The sequence below is a fragment of the Podarcis tiliguerta genome, assembly GCF_965153285.1.
Source record: "Podarcis tiliguerta genome assembly, chromosome: 9".
Taxonomy (NCBI): domain Eukaryota; kingdom Metazoa; phylum Chordata; class Lepidosauria; order Squamata; family Lacertidae; genus Podarcis; species Podarcis tiliguerta.
This window is the reverse complement of record NC_139542.1, coordinates 22,892,258-22,919,466: the sequence shown is the minus strand read 5'-3', so window position 1 is coordinate 22,919,466 and position 27,209 is coordinate 22,892,258. Positions and strand designations below refer to the sequence as shown.

The window sequence follows — 27,209 nt, the reverse complement described above, 5'->3', positions numbered from 1 at the left end:
CACTGTGTGTGGCATTATTACTTTAAAAGAAAGTTGTGTGTGCAGATATAACCCTTTGTCATTTTTTAAAATAATAATAATAATAAAATACTGTACAGTATGTTGTGTGGATAGTAAGAGTTATGGTCCAAGCAATGAAACACAAGCCTGCTCATTTGTTCTTAACATAACCCTGACCTGGGAAGATGACCATCTCTGGGGTAGGAGATGATTTAATTTCCATGCACCTAAGAGGTTTGTTTTCGTTTGGCATCAAGGCAGCAGATAAGTGTCAAATTCTGCAAAATCGGGTATTCGAGTTTGGGGATGTAAAAGTCTCCCTAATGGGACCAAACGTAGACCACTGAGATTAATTTGTGTCAAGCCCACAGATGGGCCTAAAACCACCGATTGAAAATAAATAAATGTATATTCTTCGCTGCAAAATGTTTTCCCACTTTCAGCTTCTATTCTGGCTTTCAAGTATTTTCTGCTCACGACAGCTTATGTAACCAGTACTTCATAGGAGGGAAGGGCACATTTCAGACATTCGGAGTTTCTCCTTTACAGTCTTTGGACCGAAGGAAATGGTTAAATTTGTTCATCTGGAACATTGAAATTTTATAACTGGGATTAGTTATGAGATGCCCATCTCTTAGCACTTGTGGGGGCAGGGGAGGAAATAAATGAGTTAATTGCTCTCTCTCCACCACCACCTGCCTTTAGCCTCAGTGTACTTCCAAAGCTAGGAGGGGTGATCAGTTGTCAAGTTTGGGTTGAGCTTTCTTTTCCCAGGCCCCACTGATTCTATAGGTGTGATTCAAGGAATGGGATGTGTTAGCCCATTTTGCAGTCATTTAATTCACGGGTTGTTGCTGTTATGTTTCTAAACTGCCCTTCATTCAAATATAACCATTTGAAACATGAAACCAGCAATAAAACATTTAAAAAATATATTAGAGCAGTTGTGAGGAACCTCCAACATTATTTGATGTCATCTGTCAATCTTTGATGTCATCTATCAACCTAGCCACTTTCTGCACTAACTGTGGCTTTCCTATGACTAGATTGTAAATTTTGCAGATTTTATGTGAATATTATGCATCTTAGGTACATTTTGCGGAATTTACATCTAATTCTCCAAAAGGAAATGTGAAATAAGAGAAATGTATGTAAAATATATAAACTAGTTGAAAATTGGTCACACCCTCTTTTGCTTTTTGCCTCTAGCTGTGCTCCTCATTTGAAAGCAGACCTTGAAGTTCAGACAGGTTTGAATCCGGTCCTCAGACTGAAAGCACCATCCATGCCATAAAACATTATAAAATTAGATTCATATTAATTTCAATAAAGTATTCAGCTCTGGCCAATCTCAAAAATATAAAAACAGATACACCCTGATGTCCCAACTAAAGGCTTGAATGAATGAACGTGTCTTTAAAAGATGCCAAAATACACTACTGTTTGTATATCCAAATGTATATCCAAAGGGAGGGAGTTCTATAATTGGGGTGCCACTGTAGGGAAGACCATGTCTTATGTCACAATCAACTAAGTAGAGTCCATTGACAGCATCACTAGGAGAACCTCACCAAATGATCTCAGAGACATATGGAACAAGGTGCTCTTGCAGGTATTTGGCTTCCAAGCTTTTTAGGGCTTTGCAATTGAATTGACTCAGGTGGTTTATATATTTATTAATTCCCAAAGGCCAGATGTTAATTAAAGCCCTTTTAATAGTGCTGAAAAGTGTCATTAGATGCCAAAAATGCCAAGTGAAGTGGGAGACCTCAGGGAAGGTTTTGTAGCCCAAAAACATCTGAACAAGAAACAAGTAACACCTAAGGGCACTCAAAAATATAAACCAGAAGGTATTTCATTCCCAACTAAACAAAAAAATATTATTATTATTTTCCAGCACAGGCTCAAATATATCACATAATTAAATTCTCTTTTCCTTTTTATTTTGTTGTTAATTAGAATAGGAAGAAACAAAATTTGCTTGTCCAGGGCCCCCTTTGCTGTTGCTGTCAGAGAACTGTTAACCACCCGGACACCCAGCTTCAAAGGAAGATATTGCTGCGTTTATTTCTGTGTTTATCTCAAAGCCGGTATGATAGGAAGAATTATCTGTGCCTTCAAGCCAAGATCCTTTCTGCTCATCTAGCCTTCAGCCTAGGCATAGGCCTATATTGATAATCATGGCTTACTGAAACTGAACGTTGGTTCATATGGCAGGCAGTTCCATCCCTTCTGTACACACACACCCTGAACTTGGAAAATAAGCCTTAAAAGGACCCCATAAATAGTAAGACACATCCATTGACTCACCCACTTTTCTCTCTGGCACCACCTGTCACTGGGATGCAGCCCCTGGAAGGTTATGCACAACAGAATGAGGACTTAAGGGTGGGAATGGTTCTGCAGAATCCAGAGGGTCTGTCTCAGAGGGGAGGGTATGTGCACTGAGCCAAGGCTCAAATGGAAAATCATTCACACTGCTGGAATTAGTCATTTTTTCTGGTTTCTGGCAGCATATTGGAGTGTTCAGTTGCTCATTAAGCTGCAGTGCTGAGCCAACGTTCCACAGTCAAGGATTTGGTTGTAGGCACCCATCTCTACTAGACAGGCCTGATTATTCTGGGGTAAACTCCAAGTACCAGAGATGATAATTGCATCGATGTCTTATCCAGCCCATCTCTTGGCTTTCCTCAGATCCTTCTTATAATAATGTAGAAGTGGCCACTCATTATGGAACCGCTTCCGTTATGGGCACATGGCCAACTCTTCTGCCATGCCAGTTCCTAGAACCGCTTCCTAGGTCCGATTTCTGTTTTGTGTTTTTGTGTTTTTATTTAATACTATTGGAGCCTGCAGAGTGTCTGCGGAATTATCTGGGGACTAATATATTGCCTTTTGAAATAGAATCAGGCCCAGTCACATGCCAATCTGATCTTGGAGGTGTTTCAGGACAAGACATGTGAATATATTTCCTTGGTCAATTATGAGAGCTAAAAATCCCGTAAAACCTTCTTGACTGAGGGCCTTTCCAGGCACACTGTTTATAGCACATAACTGCTGTTTGTTCTGATGCTTTGGGAGGAGATATTGTAGTGGACTGTCCATCGCACTCAGTTGCATATCACTGGACTTTTATGCATTCCTTTGGAGGGTGGGTGAGCTTTTTCCCATTCACGCCAAAGATAGGATGTGGTTGGACTAAAAAAAGTTCTGTAGATAGCCACACCCCTTCCATTCCCTTGTTCCTCCAATCAAATGTTGGTGTTATGAACATCGTTTTATTTACTTACACATTTATAATCCACACTTTTGGTTCATATACAGTATTTTTCACTCTATAAGAGGCGCCAGACCATAAGATGCACCTAGTTTTTGGAGGAGGAAAACAAGAAAAAAAATATTCTGAATCTCAGAAGCCAGAACAGAAAGAACTTAATTCGTTCCAGAGGTCCATTCTTAACATGAATCTATTCTTAACCTGAGATACCACTTTAGCTGATGGGGCCTTCTGTTACCGCTGCTGTGCAATTTCTGTTCTCATCCTGAAGCAAAGTTCTTAACCCAGGGTACTATTTCTGGGTTAGCGGAGTCTGTAACCTGAAGTGTCTGTAACCTGAAGCGTCTGTAACCCGAGGTACCACTGTATAGAAATGTGCTTGTGTGGCTGGATGAGTGCAATATTCCGGATAGTGACAGATTGACAATGACATCATATGGAAGTATGCGGGGGGGGGGGGGGTTGTAAAGAAATAGCTGTTATAGCACTACAACTGCTATGCCTGAAAGGGGCATATAATATTGCTGGGTAGCAGTTATATATACACCAATATTTTTATTAGATTTTGTGTGTGGCTGAGCTGCTGTGAGGCCTCGACTCAGCTAAGTGAAGTCATAAAGTGTAATCACCATTCTAATCTAGTCAAGAGACCTTGTCATCTTCAGCTACTTTCACAGCAACTCACCACCTCTAATAGTTTAGAGACACAGAACAGTGGCCAAATTGTAAAATGAATGAGAGCATTCAAAATGGTTCAAGTCTGAATGACTGAGAATCCTGAAAGTTAACCAGAAGGAATAAGGAATATTTCCTTTGATAGCTGGAAATAAACTCTACATGTTAGACGTGGGGCTCCCTCGCTTGAGGAAGAGTACACTGCATTTCTTTGGGATGCAACGTAATCCATCCTCAGAGCCGGTCATCACAACTGCTTCTAAATCAGTTAAGGATTGCATCTCCACTAGCTGCTGATAACCTTTCAGTAGTCTAGTCAGATCTTTTGCTCATGGAAGAAGAACACTGTGTGGAGCTCAGAGTGCCCAGGGGAGGAGAAGAAGCTGCACAGATTGATTACAGGGCAAAGGTGTAATGACATCACCATGAAAACTCATTTCACTTCTCTCTATGTGTTCAATTAATAATGTCGGCTTCAGCCAGCAAACCACCTGACCATCCTTTCTTACCAAGACATTTGCCAGAAGGAGAGTGATGCATATGAAGACTGCAGGCTTAAAGGTCAGCCACAGGGCAGAGCACTGGAAATGTATTCCAAGCAAACACAGAAAGCCTGTTCTAGTTCCTTGTTCTCCATTAAGAAGCAGGGGAGCCAAACATTTTCTGTGTTTCGTAGCCAAGGACGTGCTAGCAAGCAAAGGGGAAAGCTTTTATGAACATGCTAGCAAGAGAGCAGTAGCCTCATGCTGAGGGGAGCCATATCAAAAAGGGAGCAGGATGAGCTCTTAATGCTTTTCTTCTGTCTGTTTTCTATCCTATGAAATAACCTTAAGTAGTCCAGCCCTTATTATTATTACATTAAAGCCTATTCTCTGGCCTCTGGGGTGTAGGGGAAGGGTAGTCATTTGAATTTTAGTAGGGCTTCTGTCCAACCCTAGATGTCTTTTCAACACTATGAGTTTTCAAGTAATCACCACCCAGCCCCAGCAATAACCTGCATAGGTGTAATGGACATTTTATTTTTATGGTAGATTTGTTTGTGGTGTTGGTTTTAATCTCCAGGAACTAAGAATTCCACCAACTATGCCTTTCCACTTCCTTTCAGTTGATTCGTTTTTTAGAATTTGGTCCTTCTTGAAAGAATGTGTGTTGTTGTTTTTTAATGGCAAATAATTATAATAGTTTTTTGCCAAAGACATTCTATTTATTTTCTTTAAAAATCCAAAATTGCTTTTCATCCAAATGGATAGGATGACATTCAACAACAAATAACAACAATATCAACAACATATGATAGATGTAAAACAGAATCCATCATAAAAACATTAAAACAAGAGACAACAGCTTCAAAGCTGAAAAAGCAGACTAAATACAAATGTAAGATCTTTAAAATCCCCAGGCAAGCAAGAAAATCTTAACCCAGTGTTATGTAATGTTGAGACCAGTTTTAGAATGCCATTTTCACTCAGCCTTACCTTAAACTAACATTCTAATTATTATTATTTTACACAATGCCGTCCTTCTTCAAATAAAATATGGCTATCCTGGATGTTGTGAGCAGACAGTTACTATTTCTAAACAGTTCAACAACACTTACATTTCATGCTGGGCATCATTTAAGATGAAATGAAATGTCATTTGCAACTCCAGCCACCTCAGTTATTTCTGTGATATTGTTCTGCAACTCAAAAACATCCTCAGTGTTCGGTTTAGGAGTACAATCATTAATCTTTAGTATGAAGAAGGTTTGGGGCATTGAATTCCTAGCCACAGTGAGTCCGCAGGCAAACTGGCTTCTTTTAAGATTTTTGTTTATTGGCTCTTTTTGAAACAAATGGTACCTCCATCTCCAGTGTGATATGTCCTGTAAATCAGGGGTGGCTAAGGTGTTGACCGGAGCAAGCCAGCAGTAACTCACACCATGCACATTGGAGTTAACTCTTTATTAGCTAGAACAGGATCTGCACAGAGCGATGGAGCGTCAGGCCTGATGAGCACAGGAACTCTTTCCTTGTAGGTCTTGCTTCTATGGATCAGTTGCTGAGACTGAAGGTCCCTGCCTCCACACAGCTGCCTAAGTCCCCTCCTCTCCAGGGTTCCCCCCCCCCCAAGAAATTGGAGACTGTGCCTATGTGTCTGCATTTGCACCTCCCACTTCATGCCTCATCTGGTTCTGGTAGACAAGCAGGAAGTGGAGCTTGTCACAGCAAGGAGAGGGAGACACATCACCAGACTCTTCTCATCTCTGACTCTTGACCTCCTTCCACCTCTGCTTTTGCTCCTGCCTCTGATTCCGAACTTCTCTCTGGCACAAACTCTCCCAGCTCACGAAACCCTGTTGCCCCTTCATCTCCTGATACCTCCTCTTTCCAGTCTTCTCCCTCTTCTCCCTGTGAGCACTCATCATTGTCCCACAGAGCCAGTGTGATATAGTGGTTAAGAGCGGTAGACTCGTAATCTGGTGAGCCGGGTTCGCATCTCTCAGCCTCACTCACCTCACAGAGTGTTTGTTGTGGGGGAGGAAGGGAAAGGAGTTTGTTAGCCGCTTTGAGACACCTTAGGGATATCAAATCCAAACTCTTCTTCTTCTTCTTCACTGCCACTCCCACTCCACTTTGAGCCTTCTTCCTTGGTGGTTCCTCAGATGGTTCCTCTCACCATTCCTCTGTGCCCAACCAGTCCATGTCAGCTGTTCCCCCCAGATATTTCTGGACTCTTAAGTCCCAACAGTCCCTGCCTGCCTGCACAATAGCCAGGAATGATGGGAGCTGTGTTCCAACAACATCTGGAGGTCCACGGCTTAGCCACCCCTGCTGTAGCTCTTGCTTCCAGCTATGATTGCAACCCGCCTTCTCTCTAATATGTCCTCCGTCAACTTGCTCAACAATCTGTCAGACACTTTTGTTTTTGCACGAGCGTACAACAAGCTGTCCCTCTTTAGATGTCTTGTTTGTGTGTGATTTTCCCTCTAACACTTTTGATCGCCTGCCATTTGTTTCTGTGTACTTGTGGCAATGGGGATGCGAACTGGATGTACAAAGCTAAGACTCCGCTGCGTTTCTTAAGTGTGGAAAATGTTACATCAGATGCAGACCTCAATCAATTGCTTAAGATTGTTTATAATTGCGCTCCTCCAATAACCAAAACCACAGCCCTAAATTCATTTCTTCCCTCCAGACATCCTTTGACTGTGCGGAAAGACTTGTAAGTTGCTCTAGGATGGCAGACCAACTTAATATGGACATGGCTAGGCCCTACACTTCCTGCCTGAGCCAATTCTTAATTGGTACTTCAGACGAAAGCTAGGCAACTATCCAAGTGGCTTCATTCATATGTTAGTTTGGTTTCTGAAAGAAAAAAGCCATGTATAGAACTGGAAATAGCTAGTTAAGCACAAGCAACCACATTTACATCTTTGGTCAATTTTCTCTTCAGTAAGAAGAAAGCAATTGTACAACCCAGCCAGTCCAGAGAATGCCAGTGGTACAATCAAATGGCATTATTTATTTGGGTTTTTGGAGGATTAGGTTTAATTAGGGTTTGAAAATCAAAGCCAACATCCTAAATTGAATTTCACTATGTCTGTCAGTCCCTTTGGGGGCGGGTGATGGAAAGACCTCTTTCACTTTTAGTTTTCACACTGCCTAGCGAGACCTTACTGCAGAAGTGGAGGCTGGATCTGTCAGCAAGCTCCAGAAATCACCCCACTACTCTGTGGACCACTTTAACAGGTGGGTGGAACCGTCCACCTGTCAATCACCTGGTGTCAGGTGACATCTGGTGACTCAACTTTGAACCTGTAACTTGCAGAGGAAGACTCCTGAGTGCACTCTCAGTGTTCTCCAATTCTTCTTTTCCAGCTGTGATTCAGTGCTTCTTGAATGTAGCACCTTTTTCTGACCCTGCGGACATCTTGCAGTGGAGGAGGCTTTAGCTCACTGCGGCGATGGAGGAGGACCCTGAGGCCTTGCTGCGGTGGTGGAGAAGGAGACCTTGAAGGTGAGAAGGTGAGTTTCTTGTATTTCAAAAAGTAAAAACCAGGACACCCCAAAAGTGGTTGTTGAGCTTTTTTTTTAGGAAACTGCCAAAATTATTGAGCTTTACTTACGAACGCTATTTTTTGACTTGCCTAAGATCCAGGACAAAGTGCCACCTTTTGGATATTCCGCCCGGAAGTCAATTCCACCTTTGAAATCCCGGTAATGTCTGGGAAAATATGGCAGCCCTACATCTTGAGATTTAGTGGGTTAATAATTTGTTTTAGCTACCCGGAATCCAATTTGATAAGGGGCATGGCATGTTTGGAAGTCATCCATCACTGTGCTATAATGTGTTCTTTAAAATTCTAAAGTAATCATAGTATAAGAAAGCTTGTTTTAATTTTTTAGGTCTACTGGTTATCTTTCCATACTCAAGTTAAATTCTTTCAGCTAGCGTTATTCCAAGTTAGATGGACAACTCTGTTTGGAAACAAAAACTGAACACCTTTAACCAGCAACATACGAATGGTCCAAAGCCCAGATATGGGCCTAGATATTGGTTTTCACACTGCCTTTAAGCCAAAACATATCCACTGTGCACATAAGAATCATTTCACTAAAGTCAGTAAGGCTACTCAAATGAGGCAATGCAGCAAGTTTTGGCACCGTGTATTTCAGCACTGCAGATGTGGAAACCCTATCATAGCCAAAGACAAATAATGAGTTCTGCATTACAAGCGAGAAATGACTGGAATTTATTTCTGATCATGCATTGTGACCCACATCAAATTCCCTAATGAAAAGGTTTTTATATGCTAATGTGTAATTTATAATTTCAATAACTTTCCCCCAACAATGTCGTTCTTGCCAAGTCAGCAAAAGGATATAAACAGGTAATTGTAGAAAAAGTATCCTTGTTATGAATTAATGCTACAAAACCCTTTAATTTTATTCACAATGGGGATGGGGGGGGGAATTTGGTTTAGTTCACATTTAAAGGCACACATGCTTAATTCACACTCCTGAAACAATGTGGGAACTGAAATGCAGCTGTCTTTCAAAATCTGCACTTTTCCAAATTTTGCAATGCAGTTTCCCAGCAAAGCAAGGTTTACCAAAGAGAGCGAGAGAGCGAGCGCACATTGGGTAAAATATGCACAAAAACTTCTGTTCAGGTGGAAAGAACATACAAAAATACATTATTGGTCCAAATATCAGGGGAAGTTGCATCAAAAATGGATATACGAGAAGAAATTTGAACTAAAATTCTGGCAGCTTTCATGAGGACATGTTTTCATTTTAAAAAATATATGCAAACTCATGTGGAAATGTGGAGAACCAAATTTAAGACTGGAAACATGAAAAACTGAGTGAACCCGAAATTGACAGATGCCCCTGTCCCTATTTCTTGGTGGCTAAGATGTTGGCGCAGTGCACACCTCTTGTCCTGAATTTGTTGGAATCAGTTTCTGTGATGGAGATGTAACTCTTCAGTTGATATTGGTGGGATCACAACAGCTGGGTTCTAATCTAATCTGTCTTGAGCCACCTCCCTATACAGCTGGGAATCTATACGACTCAACTGTATGCTTTGGAAGGGTTAGTTCAAGGGGTAAGAAAAAGAAGGGCACTTAGAAGCTGGAATTGAATGTCTAAGGGGGCAGTGTATAGCTAATTCACTGTGCCTGGATACAACAACGTTGTCACATGCTTTCTAAAGGAAGTGCATTCCAGCACCCCTAAAATTTTTAACAGCACCACTTTATTACTCGTACACCTACCCCTATACTACGCAATTGAAATCAGGCATTGGGTATAAGAAGACCAAAATCAAAAACAGCCAGGTTATGGCTGCAAAGATGTCATAAACTAAGAGAACAATTCAAAAAAGATGAACAAACTGGGCTTAAGACAACACCATGAAATTTAATTCACCAGTATCAACAAACAGGATTAACGTTTTGTTAAGTCAAATGGAAAATCTGAGTACACACATGTATAATGATGGCAACTAATTGTGCAGCAGAATCACCGAAGGGGATCAGAGAGTTTCAGCAGATGTGCATCTAAGCATGTTTACTCCCTAGCACATAGGATTGCAGCCTAAAAATGAGACAAAACTCCACAAGGCTGTCGAGGCAAAAGGCGGACAGTGTTGCTGTTGAAACATAGAAATCAACCACTTCCACACACCTATTGTCGGTCTATCATTTGAAGAAAGGGTGAGTTAACAGAGTGTTTTTTTTTCTTTTAACCGAGACGTAAAAGACAAAATAAAGGGTGGTTAAGAAGGAAAGGCTGAGGGACAGACATGAAAAGTATATGAGGAAGAAAATGACAAAAGAATGAAAATAAGGATAAGCTATGGGGGAAGTGGCAACTGTAAAAGTTTTTAAAAGGCTACCACAGGCCATTTTGTGTGTTCTTCCCCAAAACCACTGCAGTTATGCCTTGTACTTCAGGACGTCACAATCCTAACCAACCTGCTTAATACTGAGCTAATCATTATGGTGACCTCCAGATGACATAGGACTACAATTCCCATTATCCCCTATCATTGGCCATGCTAGCTGAGGTTGATGGGAGTTGGAGTCCAATAAAATCTGGAAGGCAGCCTGTTAGTGACACCTGGCTCCTGCTCTCCCTTCTTCAGCCTCTTTAGTTGGATGTGGACCAGCCAGCCCTTCAAAGACAAGAGTCCTTTGGATAGAGGACTGTCTTCTGTAAAGTAGACACCTGCTAGCCAAAATTGAGCTTCAACAATGCTGAAATATCAGGTAGTCCCAGCCTGACCCTTCAACTACAATTTGTGGAAGAGGGCGGGCTACTGAAACCTTTTTGTGAGCTAGTAACATTTGTGCAGGCAAGCTAAGATTTAAGGCAAATCATTTTTTGTTGACCAAGGAACTAACCAAGGGACGAAATGCTTCAAATTAACAGAGGGGGTTGTAGCTTTCTATCATGTCAAAAGTAAAGAAAGCAATGGAAAATTGGCCAGGTATGCCACACCTGTGCAGCATAGTACTACTATATCAGCTTCCTGGTCCCCAGCCAATCCCAGACCTGCCTGTGATCCAGGTGTTTTCCTCTCTACACATAATAACAAGGGGGAGGCAGGCATGAGTTCCATGGGGAAACTGGTATGAGAGGGAAGGATTAGAACCACTTCCTCACAGCACCAAACTCCCTCCAATTGTTTTTAAGAGAGAAAGAAAATATGGGCATTTCCAATCACAGAGCTTCCACATAACATGTAGCTTGATGTTGACAGTAAGATGTTAAACAGATGTCCATGTCTTGAGAACACCACACAGGATCACACATAGGAACATACAGCCCATGCCAGCAGTACTCACAGTTTGGACCCCATATTTTATTTTAGATCAGTCCATTGTTGACTTTTATAGTCACCACTTGTACAGCCATTCACACAAACGTCTTCCACATGCATCCTGACTCCTCCTACAATGCGCGCATTGTACAAGTGTAGAGCCCTTTGTTTTTCCAGCAAAAAGGAGGAAGAAGAGAGGCAGCCCTGATGAGCTGCAATTTTAAAAAAGCTACGGGCTTCTTCTCTCCTGTGAAGGATCAAATGCAAGCATGCCCACATACACTTCAAACGGCTCTGTGAAAAATGTAAATTTAATGCTCACCCAGATTAAAGAGGATCAGATCAATTAAATAAGCTGGCAATGGTTCATCATGCGGTTCCATTAGCTAGCACAAGACCCATTAAAGTCAATGGAGATTATGCCAACTGGAAGATTGTGCTGACAGGGAACGTTTATTTTCAGCCTCTAGGCTAAGGAGCTGATGTTTTGAATTTTCTGGAAACACTGAGAATGCTGATCGCAATTTGTTCATCTTCCCTCCCTCGCTCAGTGTTGCTGCAATTTTTTCCATAACACCAAACAAAGGAAGGTTTAAGCACAGAGATGTGTATGCTGGATGTTGTCATTGCGCTCTTAGTAATTGCTTTTGGGTATTTGGCTTTCGGGGGATACAAGCAGGACACTCTAGATGAGGCACAAATGTCCCTCACCATAATCAGATGGACAGAGATGTCTGCCAGCATCAGAGATTTGTTGAATCAACCCACAATTAAACATCATTATTCCTTCCTGTAATTAAACTCCTCTATTATCACTAATGCCTTATATATGTGCGCAATGAAATGTATGTCAATATCCTGGACATGATTCTTCCAGCAGAGGCACCAACTCTAGCAGGCTGCAGGGCAGAAAAATGGAACAATCATGCAATGGAATGGGAGAAAGTTGCTTATCCCTAAGAAAACCATGGCCAGCACATTCACTAGCAAAAAGCATTTCCTGTGGAATAGCTGTATTTTAACTTGCTTTTTTCATTATTTGTCTCACATGTGTTGCAAAAGCATCTAAATGCTTGCAATATTGGAGCTGGCTTTCCCTTTCATTCTGTGAGCAGCTCCAGTCAACATTTCCAAAATGTAAACAACTACAACTGGGAAGCGTAATTGGATGGTAGAGAGGGGAGCAAAATGTAAGCAAATACCCCTTTAATATTTCTCGTCTCGTTTTGGCAGCTTCTTCTGAGCCACCACAATCTCGCCGTATCAATCACACTCACGATGGGATTTATTCATCAATGCTTGCATCTCTACGGTGGCTCCATGGGCTCCGCTGACTTATGCAGAAAGATGAAAGGGAGGAAATGTGCATAGCAAGGCTAAATAATGACAAATTTGGGGGGAGTATTTGAACTGTTTTAAGAAACAAAGAGGAAGAAGAATAGTTTCTGGTGGTCCAAAGGATGTAATTAGAACAGATAGGGATGGAACTGAGCAAAGAATTTAGGCTGACTGCCATGAAATATATACAACCCTACACACACACACACACACACACACACACACACACACACACACACGAATGAGATCCATATTCTCCCAATGGGAGCAATGGAAACCTCATAGTTTGAGCAAACCATTTATAGAAATTTGTTCCAGTGAGTAGAAATGTCAGTCTCATGGAATCACTACATCGCCTTGGACAAGTTCATATCTCTCAATTCCTATCTGTTAAAAGGAACAACAGTGACCGCCATCTGGGTGGGCTGCAGAGAGGGCCAGCTCATTGTGTGATGGGGGACCCCTACAGAATTTTTAAAAGGTTGCATTTATTAAAATAATCACTACCACAAAATTCATTTCATTCATTCATTCCTTTTATTTGTATGCCACTTTTGCACACACACACACACACACAATCATGCTCAAAACAGCTTACAGAAAAAGGAGGAATGCATTTCAAACAAACAGTACAAAAACAATTGCATAATGACAAAGCAAAACTATAGCAAATATAATGACATACTATACTATAAATATAACAAGATTACACAAACCCCATACACCATCCAATAGCAAAAATAACAAAGGAGTGTCACTGTTTCACTTTAGTCCAAGAAACACCCGCCCGAAGTGTTGCTCACAGTCTCTCTCCTGCAGTAGCGCCTTATAAGGCTTCCAAAGGGTAGGACTGTTAGAAATACCCCTCCCATGAATGATCGAGTATGAAGAGCAACAGGGACAACAGAATACCATTATTATTATTATTATTATTATTATTATTATTATTATTATTATTACTATTACAGTGGTACCTCTGGTTATGAACTTAATTTTTCCGGAGGTCCGTTCTTAACCTGAAACCATTCTTAACCTGAGGTACCACTTTAGCTAATGGGGCCTCCTGTTGCTGCTGCGCTGCTGGCGCCCGATTTCTGTTCTCATCCTGAGGTAAACTTATTAATGCGAGGTACTACTTCCAGGTTAGCGGAGTCTGTAACCCGAAGTGTTTGTAACCCAAGGTGTTTGTAACCCGAGGTACCACTGTTTTATTATCTTGCAAAGGTCAACATTTATTATTTACTAATTTAAGAATTTATCATCTGCACTTTCATAAAAGTATAACAAGGCAGTATACACATATAAAAAGCTCTGTAAAAGCATCAGTAAAAATGTCAGCAAATGCTGGATCTTTAAAAATGAAAAAAAAAAATCATATTGCAAAGGCCTGTCTGAACAGTATTTTTCAAAAGTCATCTAAAAGAAGGCAGGTGCAATTCTTGCTGAACTGCTACTGGTAGGGAGCTACACTGGGCAAGTCCTGGCACACTAAAGGTCAACTGAACCTCAGGGACAAGGAGGACCAATAGAAGAAGAAGAAGAGGAGAAGTGTTTGGATTTGATATCCCATTTTATCACTACCCTAAGGAGTCTCAAAGCGGCTAACAATCTCCTTTCCCTTCCTCCCCTGCAACAAACACTCTGTGAGGTGAGTGAGGCTGAGAGACTTCAAAGAAGTGTGACTGGCCCAAGGTCACCCAGCAGCTGCATGTGGAGGAGCGGAGACGCGAACCCGGTTCCCCAGATTACGAGTCTATCACTCTTAACCACTACACCACACTGGCTGAAGTTCCCCATCAGAGGATCTCGGTGACTGAGGCAGAGCACAGAAGATCAGATGATCCTTTACGTGTCCTGAATAAAGCTGTGGCTATTCTGCACAACATAATCCCTTCTAGAGACTGAGGGATCCTTAATAGGAATGAGGTAAGAAATGCACCAATTATGATGGGAAGCTCAAATGGACTTGTGTCATGTCCTGTTGTAATGCAGAGGAAGAATGTGAGAGAATTTGTAAGACTGCAGCCACTGAGATGTGACGGAGTCCCATGAGTCATTTAAACTATTGAGGTCCAACTCTTTCTTACATTTATAAAAAGAATGTGAAATCAAGAATAACATGCCTGCAGATTAGCAAGACGTCAAGTATTACATCGTTCTTAAGCAGAGAGGGAGGCTGGTAGTAGAATATCCTCCTTCTCTTCTTCAGGCACCGATATGGTCCAATTAACCCTGACTGTACGTTTCTTTGAAGAACGACTGAGCTGTAATTTGTAGACAATTTCCTGATGCTTTGAGTCAAATACAGGAGAGGGATAGGGTTGGAAGCAGATCCCGTATGTTCCCATACCATCTTTTTCATCTAAAATGCTGTTTGTTGGAAATTGTCAATCTCACCTCAAGAATGTTAGGTATCATCTGTGACTACACTGAGCCTGGATGAGAGAGCTGACTTTTGGTGACAACAAAATTAGAATTAGAATGTGCTCACTTCAAAATTTGAATGGGCTGCTGTGTCAAAAACAGTTGCCAAACAGAAAAGGGGGAAAAAACAACACTCCGCTTGAGGCCCTGCTGGTGGAGATTGTCCGTAATGAATCAACTCTTTGGGGATATGATTCAGACCAATACTTATGGTGTAAATTAAATTCTGGTCTGCACTTCGACTGCCAATTGTCTTGGATCTTTAATCTGGCTGGCTGGCCGCTGTGCATGTTTCCAATCTTTCCTGTCCGTCCCAGGTGGATGGGTTCTGTGGACAATAAACAAAAAGGATCTGAACATACAGCTATGCCAGAAGCTTTATTAGTAAGAGAGGCATGGGATGGCAATGATTTGAGCTAGATTTTATTTTGTAAAAAAAACACAACCCTATTATATTAGTTGAATTTGAAGATACATGTCAGGAAGAACATTCAGCACAACAGGAGAAAAATCAACCAAATAAGCAAAGAAATCAAAATCAAAACACAAATTAGTCAGGTAGGTCGCCCAGGGTGTGTACAGGTAAGGTTTGTAGCAACTAGGAAAAAGTCATCAATGAGGGGGGGGGGATCTAATCAGCCCAATAGGTATTTAGCAGCATTAAAGATTCCAAAATACAGGAAAACATTTCCAATGGTTAGGTTTAATACTTTGCCACTGGCAATTTTGGAAGTTTGATTTACCCAAAACCCAGCTAAATTGACATTTTAGATTCTGCCCTTGTGGACAGAATCTCAAATGCTCAGTTGAAGCATTGGCCCATGTTCTTCTCTATTGTGTTTTTTATAGGGATATAAGATCCCAATTTATGTGTTCAGTACTCTCTTTAAACTTAGGGAACTCAGATAAAGTTTTACTCCAACTCTAAAATCACAGAATACATAGCAAGTTCTTTGCCATAGCCATGAAAACTAGGACACAATTGTTAATAACAGACAAAATTGTCTATATATTTTTGATCTTTATTTTAAAAGACACAAACTGTGTGCATTTATATTGTGTTTTCTCTCTCTGTATTGTTGTCTGGATAACCCTATACAGTATCTCATGCTTATGGTCAGAACATCAAATAAACTAAACTGCACTGCTTTTGAGGCATCCTAATCACACCAGTGCAATTAAAAGCATGCTTGATGTTTTAATTTGTGGTTCGAGGACCCCCGACCCCCGTGAGGTGGAAATAAACACACAAGGACGCGTGGTTTATTGGTTACTGCAATGCAAAGGTATTGGCTTAGGCATTGGATGACCACAGCAGAGGGGTTGAATCATCAGTAGGGTAGACGGAGCCAGTTGATGCCTATCCAACTATAGGCTCACCCCTGATGTCACCGGGGTCGTGCCATGGCCTCCAGCCAAGCAGGCATCGGACAGAATACACGACCGCCGGATTCCTTTAACGGAATACCCAAATCGAAGGCGTAGGCGATGGCCACACCTAGCCTTCCCACACAGCATAACACCCAAATCCAATGCCTAACCTACCCACCAATACCACAAAAGTTGTGACGGTTGCTACGAGGTAGGCGAAAAAACCCATAGGCCTAATGCCAACAGGAAAAACTCCTACCAGGCCCCCAGACAACCGGGCGACCAACCTAAGGTCCATAGCAAGGCCAGAAGAAAACTTGAGCCCTGAGCTAGAGGGAGTGGAGGGTGGGTGACTCTCGAAGCGGCTGCGAAGAAAGAGGCTGAGGAAGGGGCCGGCCCCAGCATATATTCCAGGTTCGGCCCGCCCCCTTACGGGCGGCTCCAGGTGGGAGCCGCCTCCTGGGCGTGTGGCGCCGGCCAGGTGAGTAGGAAGAGGCAGGGGCTCCCGCCCCTGCGTGGGCGGGGTCGGAGCTCCCGTCCACAACCACTCCCCTCCCTTTGGGGAGGAGAGTCTTTGTGGTTCGAGGACCCCCGACCCCCGTGAGGTGGAAATAAACACACAAGGACGCGTGGTTTATTGGTTACTGCAATGCAAAGGTATTGGCTTAGGCATTGGATGACCACAGCAGAGGGGTTGAATCATCAGTAGGGTAGACGGAGCCAGTTGATGCCTATCCAACTATAGGCTCACCCCTGATGTCACCGGGGTCGTGCCATGGCCTCCAGCCAAGCAGGCATCGGACAGAATACACGACCGCCGGATTCCTTTAACGGAATACCCAAATCGAAGGCGTAGGCGATGGCCACACCTAGCCTTCCCACACAGCATAACACCCAAATCCAATGCCTAACCGCCACCCGAGCCGAAAAGGCTCGCCGCCAATACCCTCAAAGCCGTAACCAATCCCTAACACTCCTGATTACGCTGTCCAACCATAAGTCATTCCCCTTATCCGTGAGGTGAACCCCGTCATCCCGGTATAAGGCGCCATCGCCAATCCGGATGCGGTCATGACTGATAACTTGGCCATACAAAAAGCGCACCCAGCGGGACACGGCCCGGTTCAGGACTTTCCTGGATCTTTCAATGGCCATACAACTCTGCGCACCGCGCCAAACAGTTCTTTTCAGGAGGGATGACCAAAACAACGTCGTTCCGGGGCACAAAGCCGCAATTTCATCGATATCAGTCCTTATGGCCCAAGATAAGTCCACGCTTTTTCTGCTCACAAGATCATTCTCGCCCAACTGAATGATCATAATGTCGGGGGGGCCGAATGCTGCCACCTTCGCCCTCAGCAAGGGCATAAGCTCCTGCCAGAGCATGCCTCTTCTGGTGTACCAATATACACGTACTCCTGGGTGCAAGCCCAGGTTGGCGGTGAGGCCCCGGCTGACAGCCCTCTTGTGGGCCCAGTGGACAATACTGTGGCCACAAATCCACACGGTCTTCCTGAAAGCCACTATGAAAATGAAGGAGAGAGAAAAAGGGGTAAGCGGGGAGAAGAAATAGGCCCAAATTAACGTATGTAAGTTTTATAAGCGTTAGACTTCCAGCGGCCCAATTCCTTAATTCTATCAGCAGGCAGCCCCAAGCACGCGGCTGTCGTGGCGGCACCGATCCTAAATGAATGCGCCGCGTAATCCTGTGATGGTAAACCGCACGCGTCAATGGCCTTGCAGAGCACCCTAGAGAACTGGTGCCTCAACAGAGGAGACCCGTCCTCGTGGACTAGAAGTGGACCGGGACCGGGAGGGCGCAGGCGGAGGAAACGCCTGGTATCCTTGACTGATGCTGTAAGCTTTATTAGGACTCCCCTGCCAGCCTGATCCATCTTTGACTGACGTATCCGGACTGTCATGCCTGCCTCAGACAAGTGGACGTCCTCCATCAGGAGCCCGCAGCCAGACCCATTTCCAGCTGCCTCAACCACCACCTCGCCCACCCGGAGGGCGCCGGAAAAGGCGATGGCGAAGGCCGCTGAAAAGAGTCTGGCCTCGAACTTGGACCAACAAACCGACCTTAGCTTTTCCGTATCTGGCAGAGCAGCCCATATGAGATTGGTTTGCGGCCCCTAGCTCTGGACGGTTGCAATCAACCCCATCCCTCTATTGCTCTACGAACTAGAAAGTCACAGCAAGGGTCAGAGGCCAATGTCGCTTTGGCGAAAAAACTGATGGCGGCCGTATGTATTTTAAAGGTTTTAGATGCTCGCCCCAAGTCGTCCAGGTGGGCTAAGTATTCTAAGACGTCATCAGTGGTGGGTGGCACGCTAGCAGGTTGCCCGGATACCCTGACCCTAAAGCCCAGGAAATTGCACCAGGCCTTCTTGTAGGACCTAAGAGTGGAAGGCGCGATAGACGCTAATACTCCCTTGATCACTTTGCGTCTCCAACGCTGCACAGGTGCTCCGGAAAGGGTTTGGGCAACAGTTGAGCTCCAGGTGCTAGCGACCAGAAGTGGGACATCGTTTTTGATGATTGCCTCGCCAAGATTTTTACCACTGCCTGATTGTCAGATCTGAAGCACACCCGGCAATTTCGGAACTCCTCTGTCCAGATGTGTACCGCTACTGCTATAGGGAAGAACTCGAGAAAAGTAAGGTCACGAGTGATGGCGGTACCCTGCCAGCTCGCCGGCCACTGCTGAGCGCACCAACGACCCCTGAAATACATGCCGAAGCCTAAGGATCCTGCTGCGTCGGATTGGACCTGGAAGTCTGAGGACAGATTAATAACATCCTGCCACAAGGAGACCCCATTGTAGCGCTCCAGAAACATAGCCCAAACCTCCAAGTCTGACTTGATTGACATGGGAAGTCGGACCCTCTGATGCGGGTACTTGAGGCCCGCTGATAGTCTGGCCAGCCGAGCGCAGAAGGGGCGCCCTGGGGAAACCCCCCTACAGGTACTGCACCAAGGCCGAAAAGGCCTCCAGCAGTGAGGCGCATTCCCCGGAGCCGGACCTCCCCACGAAGAGAAAGTCGTCCAAATAGTGCGTAACCCCAATGGAATTTGTTTTAAATCTTAAGGCCCAATCCAAAAAGGTGCTAAATGTTTCGAAAGCCGAACAGGCTACAGAGCAGCCCATTGGCATGGCCTTATCCACATAATATTTACCTTGAAATATGCACCGGCAAAAGGCGGAAAGCCGATTCAATATCACACTGCGCCAAAAGCGCCCCTTGACCAAAACTCCTGATCAATTTAACCGTGTGATCGAAGGTGGCATACTTCACCGAGCATAACTCTGGTGGAATGGCGTCATTTACTAAGCCGCCCTTCGGATAGGATAAATTGTGAATGAGCCGAAATTCCCTGGGATTCTTCTTCGGCACGTTGCCCAAGGTTTATATGCAGGTTTGGGAAGGGTTTTTGTTGTTGTTGTTGTTGCTGTTGTTGTTGTTGTTGTTTTGATACTGTAAATGTCAGGTTTCAGTTTCACTCTAGCTAGAAATAACTGCTACATATGCAACATGTTCTAGAAGATTGCCAAAGGTGAGCTCTTAGCCAAAGCGTTATCCACTTCAGTGTTATTTCTCACAAAACTAGCAATTTGTTTACTAACTATACATGTTCCCTAATATGGTTAACGGACTGAAATTATGCGATTCCGACTGTTGGGCTTAAAGGCTTACTAGATTCTAGGACTGAGGACTAAATCATTATTGTACTTCTTTGCAATTTTGCCCACAGCTGCCCTGCTCATTGGGAGAACAGGGAATGGATCTGGAACACTTCAAAGCAGTACCATTGCTCCCATGTGTCTTTCTGTTTGGGCTGTCATTTTGTTAAAGCTGTGGTCCTGCTCTTGTAGTTGATCTGGGCGAAAAGGCAGGTTCCCCAGGAAAAAATAATTCCTGTATGAGGTGTTATGGAATGATACATTTGGTAGCCTAATAATCTCAAAAGGGGGGTGGGTCTGGGAAGGGGTGTCTCTGTCTGGAGACCAAGCAGGGGCTAAGTGGTGGCCCTGTTGGGTTCATCCCATAGTGTATGCCATAGTGTGACTCCAGAGGCAGAGGTAGCTGCTCTGGCACCCAGAGTGGCACACATGGTGGGGTGGGGCTAGCTACCCATGGGGCGGGGCGACCGTCCTTTCCCTTACTGACTTCTGATTAGTAGAGTCCTTCGCGGTTAAGGAGCCAACTACTAGGATTCTAACCCTCTGAGAAACCCTTCCAAAGATAGGATGCTGCACTTCCGTCCGGATGGATAGACAAGTGGTTGAGGAGAGGAGAAAGCTGAATTTGAGAAAATGCTAGACCCAGAAGGACTTTATCGATGGTTCCCTGCTGCGGGGGTTCATCTGGAACTAGAGTGGTGAAAGCCCCGACCTCCCCGAAAGAGCCGCTTCCCTTTGTAACACACTGTGGCTGGGTGAGCCCCTGCACATTGGCATTGCCCTTTATTGAATTACCCGCACACCTTACGTTTTAAATCCTTCTAAGGTCCAGCTTTCCAGTGCGATACACCTCTGATGGCTTCTTCTCGACATGAAGGGCGTAAGCCATTCTGACTCGTCATCACCGACTGATGAGGTGCCTGATTCTGGAAGCTAGACCCTGGGCTGCTTATTCTGCAAAGAACTAGAAGAACTGGAAGCCACCTGGTTATTGATACGGGCCGGCAGCCACCACACAGGCGCCCTGATGCGGTTCTGAAAGTCGTCACCGAGCAAGCCCGAGACCTAGTTTGCACAGCCGCCGTTCCTGACTGAGGGCTTGGGCCTGCGCCTGGGTTGTTTAAAGGCTGGAACTGGTTTGCGAAACAAGGAAGTAAGAAACGCAAGGCAAATAGAACTAAAGAATAGCTAAGAGAAAGCGCTGCTCATAGTCAACAATGAATGATCTGAAGGCATTGAGGAAATGCGAAATGGGTTTTGGTTTTATTATTATGACGGTCGCCAGCAGCAGTGTGTGCTGGTGCTGCACCCGTGCGCTTCTTCTTGGGCGCCATGAGCTGCTCTGTGCACTAGCAAAATGCTATTTATTTTGTCACTAATTACTTTATTTTATTTTAAATTTAATTTTCATTTATTTATTTATTTAATATTATTAATTATTAATTATTAATTATTAATTATTAATTATTAATATTATTATTATTATTACTTATTTTTCAAATTTATTTTATTTATTATTTTATTTTATTATTGTTGTTGTTATTTTTTTAATTAGTATTAATATCACCAATCAATTAATAACTTGACTGTAAATAAATGTTAGTAAACAATTATTGTGCATCAATAAAGTTCGGAGCACTGTTGATGAATTAACTATTAATCAATAGTATCTCAATTAATAGCCAATGGATTTATAGCTATGAGTAGGAATTACTATTATCAATTGCTCTGCGTAAATGCTGACAAAATGAACAATAACCAGCAACCTTGGCATTATCAGCATTATGCTCCAACCAGTTGAGCTATCCAGGCTCTTAAGTTGCCCCTTTTAAATGATAGGCAAATCTAGGCGCAAAGCAATGCCAAGTAATCAAACAGAATTGAAAATAACTGCTCACAAGGAGATGCTCAAAAGCTGCAGCCAAAATAAGACAAAGGAAATCAATAAGATTCCACACCAGCGGCCATGCTGGAGAAACTTTATCAAACAAAGGAAACTTTGCCCAACAAAGGAAAGTAAATCTTTGCCCACAAGGTGGCTCAAGACCAGTTGAGGGAAATAAGGGTGCTTAAACAGACAAAAGACTGTAATTGGTCAAACTGCTGGTTAGTTAAACTGACAATGCAACTAGAGCTGCTGAACTGCCAGGTGCATAAAGACAATGCCTCCCAAAATGCTGGTCACTCAGAGAGCAATCAAGCCTGCCCCAGCAGTTGAAAAACCTGTCTGGCAACTGTGATTACTCAGGCAAGAAGCAAAGGAAACTCCAAAGACCAATGTATCTCCTGCAAGGGGAGGGGTGTAGGGAGGGAGGAGAGGTGGAGGGCAGAGAAGGAAAGTGGGGGGGGGGGGAGAGTTGGGAGGGAGGAGGGGTGGAGGGAAAATGAACATGCCAGGCAAGGAAAATCTTTTTGAAGAAAAGGAAAAATAGCTATCCTGTACAGTGAGCCAAAATGAAGTGGAAATATAAACAGTGTATTAACCTGGACTTTTCATTAAGGTACCATAAGCCGTAACCTTTGTTGTTGTTGTTGTTGTTGTTGTTTAAAAGTGGTTTTCTTTAGGGAGCCTGTACTGGCAAGTGAAGCCAATGACAAGAACCAGGCAAAGGCACACCTTCAAAGGTTCTAAACGTATGAACGTGCAGTGCTGAGGAATGGTTCCCCGATCAGAAACCCTGAATTGTCCACCCCAAGCCCTGCCTTATTTCTATCCCCCAAACCTCAAGCGAAGGGGGGGGGGTGGCTTAGAGAAACCAAGTGGGGTGAGGTTTAAGCGCACAGTCTTTCCCAAGCCCCGGCCGCCTTTAAAATTTACAGGGGGCTCCCGATTTAAGTGGTACCAATGGAAGGGATGGCAGGGTAAATTAATTAAACCCACGCTAGAAGAGTAATAAATCAATAAACGGCAGGCACCAACACACGCTGCAAGCACACACACACAACTTAAAATTAGAGAGGAACAGGAAAAGGAACCCTGAGGATCATTTAGTCCAACCCAGGCAATGCAGAAATATTCAGCTGTCCCATACAGGGATCAAACTTGCAACCTTGGCATTATCAGCACCATGCAGTCACCCGGACCAGCCATGCGATTGGACAGGCAAGGGCAATAGAGGGGAAATGTACAAGCACCCTGGCCAAAAATTAAAATAAGACGCACAGCTCAGCTACCAAGCAGAGGCAGGGAAGACAAGCGAGGAGACAAGGGAGAAAGAAAGATGGAGCCACACTCACACTCAGACCTCACCGGGGGCATGTGCTGGGCAAGGGAGCAAGCTGCAGCTTAAGAAAGGTAATTCGCACTTAGACAGCACAAACAAATCAAGGAGAGGGGGGAAATGGAAGGTTAAATGTAGGTTTTTACATGGAAAAAGGAGGACACAGCAAGGCAAACCTGGATTTTTAAAAGCAGTAAAGCAATGAGCGCACGCAAGCCTCCTAAAGTTAAAAGGCAAGCCTCCACACACACAGACCCCCCAACTCCAAACCTCGTGGCTCTTCCCTGTGATGGCTGTGATGACTCCTAGCTGCTGACTCTCGAAGCGGCTGCGAAGAAAGAGGCTGAGGAAGGGGCCGGCCCCAGCATATATTCCAGGTTCGGCCCGCCCCCTTACGGGCGGCTCCAGGTGGGAGCCGCCTCCTGGGCGTGTGGCGCCGGCCAGGTGAGTAGGAAGAGGCAGGGGCTCCCGCCCCTGCGTGGGCGGGGTCGGAGCTCCCGTCCACAACCACTCCCCTCCCTTTGGGGAGGAGAGTCTTTGCTGGAATCAGCCCAGGGTGGCTACGACAACCCAGTCAGATGGGCACCATATAAATTATCCTCCTCCTCCTCCTCCTCCTCCTCCTCCTCCTTCTTCTTCTTCTTCTTCTTCTAGAATGGAATTGGGCAGAGTAGTTCCAGCATCCTCATTTTCCTTCACAAGTTGGAGGCAAACATAGGCGCAGAGAGCCTCCTCTACACATTTAGGCTCCTTGCTCAGTTGAAAACCCTGGACAATCAGGCTTCCAACTTGCACAGGGAAACTACAGGAACAGAAAAGCCTCCACAACTGCAACATTTATCCCCCCAGCCTGTGGGGAAGGGCCACAGCTCAGTGGTGGAGCATCTACCTGGCATATAAAAGCTCCTAGGTCCAATCTCCAGCATCTCCAGGTAAGACTGAAACCCAGTAGAGCCTCTACCAAACAATGCTGGCAATACTTACGGTAGTTTGATGGGCCAGTGGTCCCCCCCCCCAATGTAGGGCATCTTCCTATACTCCTAAGCTGGTGGTGATGGCATCAGGCGTGTAATGTATCAACAAAGGATTAATTTCTCTCAGCTCCCATTGCTCTCAATTTATGAACCTAGTTGCAACAACTTGACTCATCAAAAAAGACATACACTTTTACAGCTTCGGTGGGCTAAATTTACATGTCAAATTAAGGAGGCCGGACTCAGAAGAGTCATCAATGTATGTTCCTCTTCTTTTCCCACATGTCAGTATGTGGTTCCTCTTCTTTTCCCACATGAAATCTCCTGTTGAAAAATATGTTTGGTTCTCCTTGGTCGTTTGGAGTTGGAGTGGGAATATGTAGTATTGCTTGCATAGAGCAAATTATTCTGAAAGAATCACTTGGGGAAGAGCAACAGCACCTGGTGTTCATGACTCTGCATTTCCTGCAGATCTTTAGCATTGTTCCTGGGGCTTTTGGAGCCAATATGAAAAATGGTGCCTTTTTTTGTTATGGAAGTAGCTTATCTCACAGTCCATGTAACAGTTGCCATATCAAGTAACTCCTCCTGAGTAAACCTGAGGCACATTTGCATTTTGTTCTCTTGAGATATGATGCATGCTTCAGTTTTACAATGATGTTTTCAGGGCTGGATACTGAAGTATCATGATATCTTTTTGGGGGGTGGACTGCTTTCACAGAATGTAAATAAATTTGATGAATAAATAAAATAAAAATAAATAATCATGAGTAGTGGAAAGTTATACCCATCCTAGAAGGTTGTCCATTGCTCAATGTGCTTTCAGATAGGCCCAGTTCATATATAACAGTCTTAGGCTGATAAAATCATGGTTTTATGAGCCTGAGAATAACATGAGTCAAAGTTGTTGGACTTCTTCTTCCCTTATCAACCTGGCTCATGTGCTTTGATCCTCACTTATCAAACCACAGTTTCCTGTGACATCTGAACTTGGAAACTGTGGTTTACTTGCGGATTATAAACCAGGATCTGGCTGTGGTTTAATAGTGAGTGATCATGATGCCTGAAAAATGGCTGGTGTTGCTTTCATTTCAAGTAGTTACTGGAGCCAGATGCCAATGCCAGAGTCATTGGGAAAATGGGACTTCCCCTTTCTCTCATATGGAGGAAAAGGAAACATCATCTGGTGTGATGCCGAATCTCACATAGACTGTCTTATTATTGCTCTTTATAAGACAGTTTGACAGCTTTTTCTCCCTTCAGTTGACAAGTGGGGCACAACTGCTATCATTAAATAAATAAATTTCCCATTGTCGATCCCCTAGAGCCTTCATAAGTCACCACAGCCATTTAAAGGAATACTATGAAGAGTTGTTACAAATTCATTTTCACTTATTGCCAGCTGCCCTAGAGGCCTGTTATCAGGCAGAAATACATAGTTTTAAATAAATTAAGAAATCCCGTTCTCCAAAAGGACAATCTGTCTCCAGCTTAAGTGTTTCTGGTGAAAGTCAGTCCTGGAACATATTAAAGTTGTCGTTTTATAGCACAAACTCTGCTTTTGTTCTTTTGCTCTGTCTTTCTTAAACAAAACCACTGCTGGCTTCCACAAAATGAAGAAATGGACAGACGCTGGTATTAACCATATAAATTTTCTGCTAAAACTCAGCGAAAGGTCACCTGAATGAGTTATTCCTCAAACTCCCCCTCTCCCATCTTTTAGACATAAAACCATTTGTTTGCCAACACGTTGCTTTTCCTCCTTGCTATTCATTGTGTCTTGATGGGATTGCACCCAAGTGGCTCTGCTCCATAAATATGTTCGGAACAAGCATAAAAGCTCAATTGTCAAAAAAAGAGAACTTTGCAAAATATTTATTTTCAAGCAATATTTTTCATCTGGTTGTTTTTGCTCTTCGTTTCCCCGCCACTTGAAAAATCACGGGGAAACTTATTGAGAGAATTGAGACATATGCCCAAAATGTGCCATGGTTAAAATGGGGGATGATAGCAGAGACTCACGCACATATCCTACTCTCAGTGTCCCCGTGTGCATTTGCCCTTGTGTGCATCAGCCTTGACCCTCCCACCTTCTCATCTACAGGGGTCTTTTATTCACATGGAATTCTCCATGCATTAGGGGACTAATAACAACAACAACAATAATACTTTATTTATACCCTGCTCATCTTTTAAGTGCCTGCTAAAAACTTTTTTATGCCACCAAGTCTATGCAGGCATTTAAGAGTCCATTTCCAACAATGGTTTATTGATGCATGCTTTTAACTTTTCAATGCTTTTCTGCTTTTAATTTGTTTTTGACTTTTTATGTTTTGTTGTATAGCTTTTATCTTTTAAATGTTGTATATGCTTTGTGATTTAGCGGTGTTTGTGTGTTTGTGTGTATGTGTGTACACACACACCATACTTTTCCGTGTATAAGACTAGGTTTTTTTACTTTAAAAGAAGGTTAAAAATCTGGGGGCGTCTTATACACGGATAATGCATATGCCCATTTTCTAAATTTGGGGTACCCAAAAGTAGGGGATGTCTTATATACAGAAAAATATGGGTATCCAAATTAGATTGAACCTAACGTAGCAGACAACTCTCTCCATATTTTGGTAGACAGTCACTTCATTTACCCTAACTAGATCCTCAGTTCTAGCAAATAGGGTCTAGTTAATTATAGACACTGACATAGATGCAACAGTTTATGTGAGTCATTGGAGATATACTGTAGTCCCAAATGTTGAAGCAAATAAAGAAAGGCTCGCAAAGAGCACATGTGACATTTTTGAAGGGAAATGTAAGCCCAGGGTTGTGCCAAATATTAGCAATATGGGCTTGGGTTGCAAGTTATATCTGAAGAGGACGTTGCCCATAAATAAAAAGGGAAGACACTTGAGAGAACTGGGAGCTCTCAGTTTCCA

At 43.5% G+C, this 27,209-nt stretch overlaps 1 long non-coding RNA gene across 1 annotated transcript in view; it reads right to left on the bottom strand.

The window, feature by feature from the left end:
- LOC310685205 overlaps window positions 1–2,429 on the bottom strand; it is a 31,592-nt gene extending 29,163 nt beyond the window's left edge. Inside the window, exon 1 of the long non-coding RNA XR_014515118.1 lies at window positions 2,311–2,429. This is a non-coding gene — a long non-coding RNA (uncharacterized lncRNA). The remainder of the gene's footprint in view (window positions 1–2,310) is intronic.
- Window positions 2,430–27,209: the final 24,780 nt, after the last annotated feature.